Source organism: Eurosta solidaginis, chromosome 2 (genome assembly GCF_040869045.1).
Source record: "Eurosta solidaginis isolate ZX-2024a chromosome 2, ASM4086904v1, whole genome shotgun sequence".
NCBI lineage: Eukaryota > Metazoa > Arthropoda > Insecta > Diptera > Tephritidae > Eurosta > Eurosta solidaginis.
Window position 1 is genome coordinate 65,816,709 of NC_090320.1, and position 11,620 is coordinate 65,828,328.

Here is an 11,620-nt window from a genome sequence, read left to right on the forward strand (position 1 = left end):
GGCGGAGCCACACCCGTTTTGAAAATTTCTTTTATTTTTATATTTTGTTGCACCATGTCATTACTGGAGATGAATGTTCACATAATTTATTTATACTCTGTAAAAATTTTAAATTTTTTGTTAAAATTTTACTTTTAAAAATTTTTTTTAAGTGGGCGTGTCCGCCATCTGATTTTGCTAGTTTTCGACAAGTTCCTGCCAAATTTAATCATGATATCTTCAACGACTGCCAAATTACAGCTTGCAAAACTTTTAACTTACCTTCTTTTAAAAATATGTGGTGCCACGCCAACTGTCCAAAATTTTACTAGTTTTCTATTTTGCGTCATAAGGTCAACCCCTCTACCAAGTTTCATCGCTTTATCCATCTTTGGTAATGATTATAGCACTTTTTCGGTTTTTCAAAATTTTCGATATCGAAAAAGTGGGCGTGGTTATAGTCCGATCGCGTTCATTTTAATTAGCGATCTGAGATGAGTGCCCAGGAACTTACATACCAAGTTTCGTTACGATACCTCAAAATTTACTCAAGTTATCGTGTTTACGGACAGACGGACGGACGGACGTGGCTAAAAGAATTTGTTTTTTCGCCCAGATCATTTTGATATATAGAAGTCTATATCTATGTCGATTAGTTTATGCCGTTACGGGGTACCGTTATGCGAAAAAAGTAATATACTCTGTGAGCTCTGCTCAGCTGAGTATAAAAATTACAGGACATATGAATTGTAGGTTGCCATACCTGAAATATTTGTAATGATTAAACAAATGATTGAAGATTTAATGGAAATTTAACTTAAATCTTTAGCGTTTGGAGATTTCACTTTGTATAATAAAACATGCAAGATTAGCGTTAAATCCTTCCAAACGCCTAAAACACGAATAAAGCTCTAGATGGAGAGTTTCGTTTTTATTGCTGTGCCTTTTTCGAGGTTGCCACATAGTTATATATTTTGGATAATCGTCACTGTTGGGAAGTAAACAGCCAATTAATGGTGACTTATCCATAACCAGATAAAACAGCTTTTATCTGTACTAGATTTTCTTTAGTAATCGAAAAATTAGTTGGTGATCTCTAGAACTTGTGCAAAAAAGACGTTTTAATTTTTATTGATTAAATATAGTATTTTATAAGAAATCAATGCATTCTTTTATTGTTAGGGAATAATTAACCCTACAATTGGTGACCCCGACGTGTACCCTACAATTGGTAAGCACGCAAAATCATTATACAAGCGCAAATTCTAAAAGTTGGCAGAACAGTCGGCAATCACGCAAATACCATTGTACACAAGGCAAATTTTGGAACGTTCCAGAGCTTTCGGCACACGCCGTAGTAGTAAAATAAGTATCAATTTATAAAAAATTTACAATAAATCATCATGCCACAACTTAATGCTGCAGATGAAATTACCAAGGCAGGAAACAATTCCGCATCAAATGAAAGCGGCGCAGAACACATGGCTGTACGATTGCATAAGTTACCCGAATTTTTCCCAGATGACCCAGAAACTTGGTTCGAGAAATTGGAATCAATTTTTCACGTCAACAATATCAGAAGCGAAAATACAAAATTTCATTATGTTTTTGGTTTTGCTCCACCTGAAGTCAATCCACACGCAAGTAGTGTAAATAAAGAAACCATACCTGAGGGCAAAACCAAGTACTCGGTGCTACGTGAAAGAATCATTCAAGCTTTTTCTAGCTCCGAGGAAACGAAACTACGCAAACTTTTCAAGGGTCAAATGTTGGGAAATCGAAAGCCTACACAATTTTTAATGATTTTAAGAAATGCTGCTTCAGGCAGAACAACACGGTCTTAAAATCTCTTTTTTTAGAACAACTGCCAGATTCCGTACGGGCCATTCTCGCTGTTAGCCCATCTGAAGACATCGACAGTTTGGCCTTAATAGCCGACAAAATTATGGAAAATCAAACCCCATCAAACAAGGTCACCGTTCGTCATCGCCTAATACATTAAACAAATTTGTTGAAGATGTATCGGTTTTAACCACCAAATTTGAGGAACTTTGCTTATGTGACGGAACTGTAAAGCTTTATTCGAGATTTAGGCAACTGAAAGGATTTACGTTAAATCTTACAAGCTTTATCATACAAAATTAAATTTCGAAACGCAGAAGGTTTAAGTTAAATTTTCAATCATTTGTTCAATCATTGCAAATATTTCAGGTATGGAAACCTGAAATTCATGTCATGTGATTTTTTTAAAGGAAAATATTTATCATCCTACCAGTTTTAAATTCATGTATGACAGATGTTTTTTGAAAATTTTCAAGTAAAGATTTTTATGGCCAACTGTGAGTAAAATAAAAAAAAATTAAATTAAGATATGTTTTTGCTATGAAAATGTTTGTGTTTAACTCGAAAATATAAATTTTTTGCGGGTGAAAAAATTCATAAAAGTTGAAACTGTGCACGTGGCCCCAATTTATAGTTTTTTCAATAGCTGTGTTTTTTTTTTATACTCAGTTGAGCAGAGCTCACAGAGTATATTAAGTTTGATTGGATAACGGTTGGTTGTACATATATAAAGGAATCGAGATAGATATAGACTTCCATATATCAAAATAATCAGGATCGAAAAAAAATTTGATTGAGGCATGTCCGTCCGTCCAGCCGTCCGTCCGTCCGTCCGTCCGTCCGTTCGTCCGTTAACACGATAACTTGAGTAAATTTTGAGGTATCTTGATGAAATTTGGTATGTAGATTCCTGAGCACTCATCTCAGATCGCTATTTAAAATGAACGATATCGGACTATAACCACGCCCACTTTTTCGATATCGAAAATTTCGAAAAACCGAAAAAGTGCGATAATTCATTACAAAAGACAGATAAAGCGACGAAACTTTGTAGATGGGTTGAAGTTATGACGTAGAATAGAAAATTAGTAAGATTTTGGACAATGGGCGTGGCACCGCCCACTTTTACAAGAAGGTAATTTAAAAGTTTTGCAAGCTGTAATTTGGCAGTCGTTGAAGATGTCATGATGAAATTTGGCAGGAACGTTACTACTATTACTATATCTGTGCTAAATAAAAATTAGCAAAATTGGATGAAGAACACGCCCACTTTTTAAAAAAAAAATTTTTTAATTCAAATTTTAACAAAAAATTTAATATCTTTACTGAATATAAGTAAATTAAGTCAAAATTCAACTCCAGTAATGATATGATGCAACAAAATATAAAAATAAAAGAAAATTTCAAAATGGGCGTGGCTCCGCCCATTTTCATTTAGTTTGTCTAGAATACTTTTATTGCCATAAGTCGAACAAAAATTTACCAATCCTTCTCAAATTTGGTAGGAGCATAGATTCTATGACGGTAACTGTTCTCTGTGAAAATGGGCGAAATCGGTGGAAGTCACGCCCAGTTTTTATACACAGTCCACCGTCTGTCCTTCCGCTCGGCCGTTAACACAATAACTTGAGCAAAATCCGTTATATCTTTACTAAACTAAGCCCACGTACTTATCTGAACTCACTTTAACTTGGTATAAAAAATGGCCGAAATCCGACCATAACCACGCCCACTTTATCGATATCGAAAATTACGAAAAATGAAAAAAATGCCATAATTCTATACCAAATACGAAAAAAGGGATGAAACATGGTAACTGGATTGGTTTATTAACGCAAAATATAACTTTGGAAAAAACTTTGTAAAATGGGTGTGACACCTACCATATTAAGTAGAAGAAAATGAAAAAGTTCTACAAGGCGAAATCAACAGCCCTTGGAATCTTGGCAGGAATACTGTTAGTGGTATTGCATATATAAATAAATTAGCAGCACCCGACAGATGATTTTCTGGATCACCTGGTCCACATTTTGGTCGATATCGCGAGAACGCCTTCACATATACATCTAAGGGCCACTCGCTTTTAAAACACTCATTAATACCTTTAATTTGATATCCATATCGTACAAACAATTACTAGAGTCACCCCTGTCCCACCCTAATGGCGATATCTCGAAAAGGCGTCCACCTATATACCTAATACCCACTCCCTCTTAAAATGCTCAGTAACACCTTTCGTTTGATACCCATATCGTACAAACATTCTATAGTCACCCCTGGCCCACCCTAATGGCGATATCTTTAAAAGGCGTCCACTTATAGACCTAATGCTCACTCCCTCTTAAAATGCTCAGTAACACCTTTCGTTTGATAGCCATATCGTACAAACATTCTAGAGTCACCCCTGGCACACCCTAATGGCGATATCTCGAAAGGGCGTCCACCTATAGACCTAATGCCCACTTCCTCTTAAAATGCTCAGTAACACCTTTCATTTGATACCCATATCGTACAAACACATTCTGGAGTCACCCCTGGCCCACCCTAATGGCGACATTTCGAAAAGGCGTCCACCTATAGACCTAATGCCCACTCCCTCTTAAAATGCTCAGTAACACTTTTCGTTTGATACCCATATCGTACAAACATTCTAGAGTCACCCCTGGCCCACCCTAATGGCGATATCTCGAAAAGGCGTCCACCTATAGACCTCATGCCCACTCCCTCTTAAAATGCTCAGAAACACCTTTCGTTTGATACCCATATCGTACAAACATTCTAGAGTCACCCTTGGTCCACCTTTATGGCGATATCTCGAAAAGGCGTCCACCTATAGAACTAAGGATTACTCCCTTTTAAAATACTCATTACCATCTTTCATTTGATACCCATATCGTACAAACACATTCTAGAGTCACCCTTGGCCCACCCTAATGGCGACATTTCGAAAAGGCGTCCACCTATAGACCTAATGCCCACTCCCTCTTAAAATGCTCAGTAACACCTTTCGTTTGATACCCATATCGTACAAACATTCTAGAGTCACCCCTGGCCCACCCTAATGGCGATATCTCGAAAGGGCGTCCACCTATAGACCTAATGCCCACTCCCTCTTAAAATGATCAGTAACACCTTTCATTTGATACCCATATCGTACAAACATTCTAGAGTCACCCCTGGCCCACCCTAATGGCGAAATCTCGAAAGGGCGTCCACCTATAGACCTAGTGCCCACTCCCTCTTAAAATGCTCAGTAGCACCTTTCGTTTGATGCCCATATCGTACAAACACATTCTAGAGTCACCCCTGGCCCACCCTAATGACGATATCTCGAAAAGGCGTCCACATATAGACCTCATGCCCACTCCCTCTTAAAATGCTCAGAAACACCTTTCGTTTGATACCCATATCGTACAAACATTCTAGAGTCACCCTTGGTCCACCTTTATGGCGATATCTCGAAAAGGCGTCCACCTATAGAACTAAGGATTACTCCCTTTTAAAATACTCATTACCATCTTTCATTTGATACCCATATCATACAAACACATTCTAGAGTCACCCCTGGCCCACCCTAATGGCGACATTTCGAAAAGGCGTCCACCTATAGACCTAATGCCCACTCCCTCTTAAAATGCTCAGTAACACTTTTCGTTTGATACCCATATCGTACAAACATTCTAGAGTCACCCCTGGCCCACCCTAATGGCGAGATCTCGAAAAGGCGTCCACCTATAGACCTAATGCCCACTCCCTCTTAAAATACTCAGTAACACCTTTCATTTGATTCCCATATCGTACAAACACATTCTAGAGACACCCCTGGTCCACCTTTATGGCGATATCTCGAAACGGCGTCCACCTATGGAACTAAGGATCACTCCTTTTCAAAATACTCATTAACAGCTTTCATTTGATACCCATATCGTACAAACATATTCTAGAGTCACCCCTGGTCCACCTTTATGGCGATTTCTCGAAAAGGCGTTCACCTATAGAACTAAAGCCCATTCCCTTTTAAAATACTCATTACCACCTTTCATTTGATACCCATATCGTACAAACACATTCTAGAGTCACCCCTGGTCCACCTTAATGGGGACATCTCGAAAAGGCGTCCACCGATAGACCTCAGGCCCACTCCCTCTTAAAATGCTCAGTAACACCTTTCATTTGATACCCATATCGTACAAACAAATTCCAGAGTCAGCCCTGGTCCACCTGTATGGCGATATCCCTAAATGGCGTCCATCCATAGAACTATGTCCTACTCTCTCTTAAAATACTCTATAATACCTTTCATTTGACACACATGTCATACAACCACATTCCAGGGTTACCCAGGTTCATTTTCCTTATTTTGTCTCCATAGCTCTCAACTGAGTATGTAATGTTCGGTTACACCCGAACTTAGCCTTCCTTACTTGTTATATCGATAGACGTTTACGCTTAAACTTTATATGGACTGCTAAGCGTCAAACTTTAAATCAGGCATGCTTAACCAACGAACCGATATCATTTCGTTACGATAATCAACGTTAATAAACGAAACAAAGTCATTTCGTTTCGTTTATTAACGATAATTATCGGAACGAAATGATATCGGTTCGTTGGTTAAGCATGCCTGCTTTAAATACACTTCTGAAATTGCTGCGCATAAAATTTGTACTACTAAATTTCAATACGCATTATACTCAAATGCTACTGAAATATGTGTCTATGTTTGACCTCTACACTAATTCTATGTATCACTTCTAAAAATGGTGGTTGCCCACTATTCATCGCAACCGATTCAGCTATAGGGTATACACAGCCATACAACAGATGTTTGTGTCTCCGCTTTTCGGTACAACATGCTGTGTAGCTATTTGCCGCTAGATGGGTCTCCAAAGGAAAACTAGGGGTGACTCTAGAATGTGTTTGTACGATACGGGTATCAAATAAAAGGTGTTAGTGAGTATTTTAAAAGGCAGTGGGCCTTAGTTCTATAGGTGGACGCCTTTTCGAGATATCGCCATAAAGGTGGATGAGGGGTGACTCTATAATGTGTTAGTACGATATGGGGTTCAAATTAAAGGCATTAAAGAGGGTTTTAAAAGGGAGTGGCCCTTAGTTGTATATGTGAAGGCGTTTTCGACATATGGACCAAAATGTGGACCAGGATGACCCAGAACATCATCTGTCGGGTACCGCTAATTTATTTATATATGTAATACCACGAACACTATTACTGCCATGATTCAAGGGCTTTTGATTTCGCCCTGCAGAACTTTTTTCTACTTAATATGGTAGGTGTCACACCCATTTTACAAAGTTTTTCTAAAGTTATATTTTGCGTCAAAAAACCAATCGAATCACCATGTTTCATCCCTTTTTTCGTATTTGGTATAGAATTATGCGATTTTTTTTAACTTTTTCGATATCGAAAAAGTGGGCGTGGTCATAGTCGGATTTCGCCCATTTTTAATACTAAAGTGAGTTCAGATAAGTACGTGAACTAAGTTTAGTAAAGATATATCGATTTTTGTTCAAGTTATCGTGTTAACGGCCAAGCGGAAGGACAGCCGGTCGACTGTGTATAAAAACTGGACGTGGCTTCAACCGATTTCGCCCATTTTCACAGAAAACAGTTATCGTCATAGAAGATATACCCTTACCAAATTTCACAAGTATTGGCAGATTTTTGTTCGACTTATGGCATTGGAAGTATTCTAGACAAATTAAATGAAAAAGGGCGGAGCCACGCCCGTTTTGAAAATTACTTTTATTTTTATATTTTGTTGCACCATGTCATTACTGGAGATGAATGTTCACATAATTTATTTATACTCTATAAAAATTTTCAATTTTTTGTTAAAATTTTACTTTTAAATTTTTGTTTTAAGTGGGCGTATCCGCCATCTGATTTTGCTAGTTTTCGACACGTTCCTGCCAAATTTAATCATGATATCTTCAACGACTGCCAAATTACAGCTTGCAAAACTTTTAAATTACCTTCTTTTAAAAATATGTGGTGCCACGCCAACTGTCCAAAATTTTACTAGTTTTCTATTCTGCGTCATAAGGTCAACCCATTTACCAAGTTTCATCGCTTTATCCATCTTTGGTAATGAATTATAGCACTTTTTCGGTTTTTTGAAAATTTCGATATCGAAAAAGTGGGCGTGGTTATAGTCCGATCGCGTTCATTTTAATTAGCGATCTGAGATGAGTGCACAGGAACTTACATACCAAGTTTCGTTACGATACCTCAAAATTTACTCAAGTTATCGTGTTTACGGACAGACGGACGGACGGACGTGGCTAAATGAATTTCTTTTTTCGCCCAGATCATTTTGATATATAGAAGTCTATATCTATGTCGATTAGTTTATGCCGTTACGGGGTACCGTTATGCGAAAAAAGTAATATACTCTGTGAGCTCCGCTCAGCTGAGTATAAAAACAAGTAAGGAAGGTTAAGTTCGGGTGTAACCGAACATTACATACTCAGTTGAGAGCTATGGTGACAACATAAGGGAAAATAACCATGTAGGAAAATGAACCGAGGGAAACCCTGGAATGTGTTTGTATGACATGCGTATCAAATGAAAGGCATTAAAGAGTATTTTATGAGGGAGTGGGCCATAGTTCTATAGGTGGACGCCATTTAGGGATATAGCAATAAAGGTGGATCAGGGTTGACTCTAGAATGCGTTTGTACGATATGGGTATCAAATGAAAAGTGTTAATGAGTATTTTAAAAGGGAGTAATCCTTAGTTCCATAGGTGGACGCCGTTTCGAGATATCGCCATAAAGGTGGACCAGAGGTGACCCTAGAATTTGTTTGTACAATATGGGTATCAAAAGAAAGGTGTTAATGAGTATTTTAAAAGGGAGTAATCCTTAGTTCCATAGGTGGACGCCGTTTCGAGATATCGCCATAAAGGTGGACCAAGAGTGACCCTAGAATTTGTTTGTACAATATCGGCATCAAACGAAAGGTGTTAATGAGTATTTTAAAAGGGAGTGGGCCTTAGTTCTACAGGTGGACGCCGTTTCGAAATATCGCCACAAAGGTGGACCAGGGGTGACTCTAAAATGTGTTTGTACGATATGGGTATCAAATTAAAGGTATTAATGAGGGTTTTAAAAGGGAGTGGTGGTTGTTGTATAGGTGGTCGCATTTTCGAGATATCGCCATAAAGGTGGACCAGGGGTGACTCTAGAATGCGTTTGTACGATATGGGTATCAAATAAAAGGTGTTAATGAGTATTTTAAAAGGGAGTAATCCTTAGTTCCATAGGTGGACGCCGTTTCGAGATATCGCCATAAAGGTGGACCAGGGGTGACCCTAGAATTTGTTTGTACATATGGGCATCAAACGAATGGTGTTAATTAGTATTTTAAAAGGGAGTGGGCCTTAGTTCTATAGGTGGATGCCGTTTCGAAATATCACCATAAAAGTGGACCAGGGGTGACTCTAGAATGTGTTTGTACGATATGGGTATCAAATTAAAGGTATTAATGAGGGTTTCAAAAGGGAGTGGTGGTTGTTGTATAGGTGGTCGCCTTTTCGAGATATCGCCATAAAGGTGGACCAGGGGTGACTCTAGAATGCGTTTGTACGATATGGGTATCAAATGAAAGGTGTTAATGAGTATTTTAAAAGGGAGTAATCCTTAGTTCCATAGGTGGACGCCGTTTCGAGATATCGCCATAAAGGTGGACCTGGGGTGACCCTAGAATTTGTTTGTACAATATGGGTATCAAAAGAAAGGTGTTAATGAGTATTTTAAAAGGGAGTAAACCTTAGTTCCATAGGTGGACGCCGTTTCGAGATATCGCCATAAAGGTGGACCAGGGGTGACCCTAGAATTGGTTTGTACAATATGGGCATCAAACGAAAGGTGTTAATGAGTATTTTAAAAGGGATTGGGCCTTAGTTCTATAGGTGGACGCCGTTTCGAAATATCGCCACAAAGAGTGACCAGGGGTGACTCTAGAATGTGTTTGTACGATATGGGTATCAAATTAAAGGTATTAATGAGGGTTTTAAAAGGGAGTGGTGGTTGTTGTATAGGTGGTCGCATTTTCGAGATATCGCCATAAAGGTGGACCAGGGGTGACCCTAGAATTTTTTTGTACAATATGAGTATCAAAAGAAAGGTGTTAATGAGTATATTAAAAGGGAGTAATCCTTAGTTCCATAGGTGGACGCCGTTTCGACATATCGCCATAAAGGTGGAGTAGGGGTGACCCTAGAATTTGTTTGTACAATATGGGTATCAAAAGAAAGGTGTTAATGAGTATTTTAAAAGGGCGTGGGGCTTAGTTCTATAGGTGGACGCCTTTTCGAGATATCGCCATAAAGGTGGACCAGGGGTGACCCTAGAATTGGTTTGTACAATATGGGCATCAAGCGAAAGGTGTTAATGAGTATTTTAAAAGGGATTGGGCCTTAGTTCTATAGGTGGACGCCGTTTCGAAAGATCGCCACAAAGATGGACCAGGGGTGACTCTAGAATGTGTTTGTACGATATGGGTATCAAATTAAAGGTATTAATGAGGGTTTTAAAAGAGAGTGGTGGTTGTTGTTTAGGTGGTCGCATTTTCGAGATATCGCCATAAAGGTGGACCAGGGGTGACCCTAGAATTTTTTTGTACAATATGGGTATCAAAAGAAAGGTGTTAATGAGTATTTTAAAAGGGCATGGGGCTTAGTTCCATAGGTGGACGCCGTTTCGAGATATCGCCATAAAGGTGGAGCAGGGGTGACCCTAGAATTTGTTTGTACAATATGGGTATCAAAAGAAAGGTGTTAATGAGTATTTTAAAAGGGCGTGGGGCTTAGTTCTATAGGTGGACTCCTTTTCGAGATATCGCCATAAAGGTGGACCAGGGGTGACTCTAGAATGAGTTTGTACGATGTGGGTATCAAATTAAAGGTATTAATGAGAGTTTTAAAAGGGAGTGGTGGTAGTTGTATATGTGAAGGCATTTTCCAGATATCGACCAAAATGTGTACCAGGGTGACCCAGAACATTATCTGTTGGATACCGCTAATTTATTTATATATGTAATACCTGCCAAGATTTTAAGGGTTTTTTATTTCGCCCTGCAGAACTTTTTTCATTTTCTTCTACTTAATATGGTAGGTGTCACAACCATTTTATAAAGTTTTTTCTAAAGTTATATTTCGCGTCAATAAAACAATCCAATTACCTTACCATGTTTCATCCCTTTTTTCGTATTTGGTATAGAATTATGGTATATTTTTCATTTTTCGTAATTTTCGATATCGAAAAAGTGGGCGTGGTCATAGTCGGATTTCGTTCATTTTTTATACCAAGATAAAGTGAGTTCAAGTAAGCACGTGAACTAAGTTCATTAAAGATATGTCGATTTTTGCTCAAGTTATCGTGTTAACGGCCATGCGGAAGGACAGACGGACGACTGTGTATAAAAACTGGGCGTGGCATCAACCGATTCCGTCCATTTTCACAGAAAACAGTTAACGTCATAAAATCTATGCCCCTACCAAATTTCAAAAGGATTGTTTAATTTTTGTTCGACTTATGGCGTTAAAAGTATCCTAGACAAATTAAATGAAAAAGGGCGGAGCCACGCCCATTTTGAAATTTTCTTTTATTTTTGTATTTTGTTGCACCACATCATTACTGGAGTTGAATGTTGACATAATTTACTTATATACTGTAAAGATATTAAATTTTTTGTTAAAATTTTACTTTAAAAAATTTTTTTTTTAAAAGTGGGCGTGGTCCTTCTCCGATTTTGCTAATTTTTATTAAGCGTACA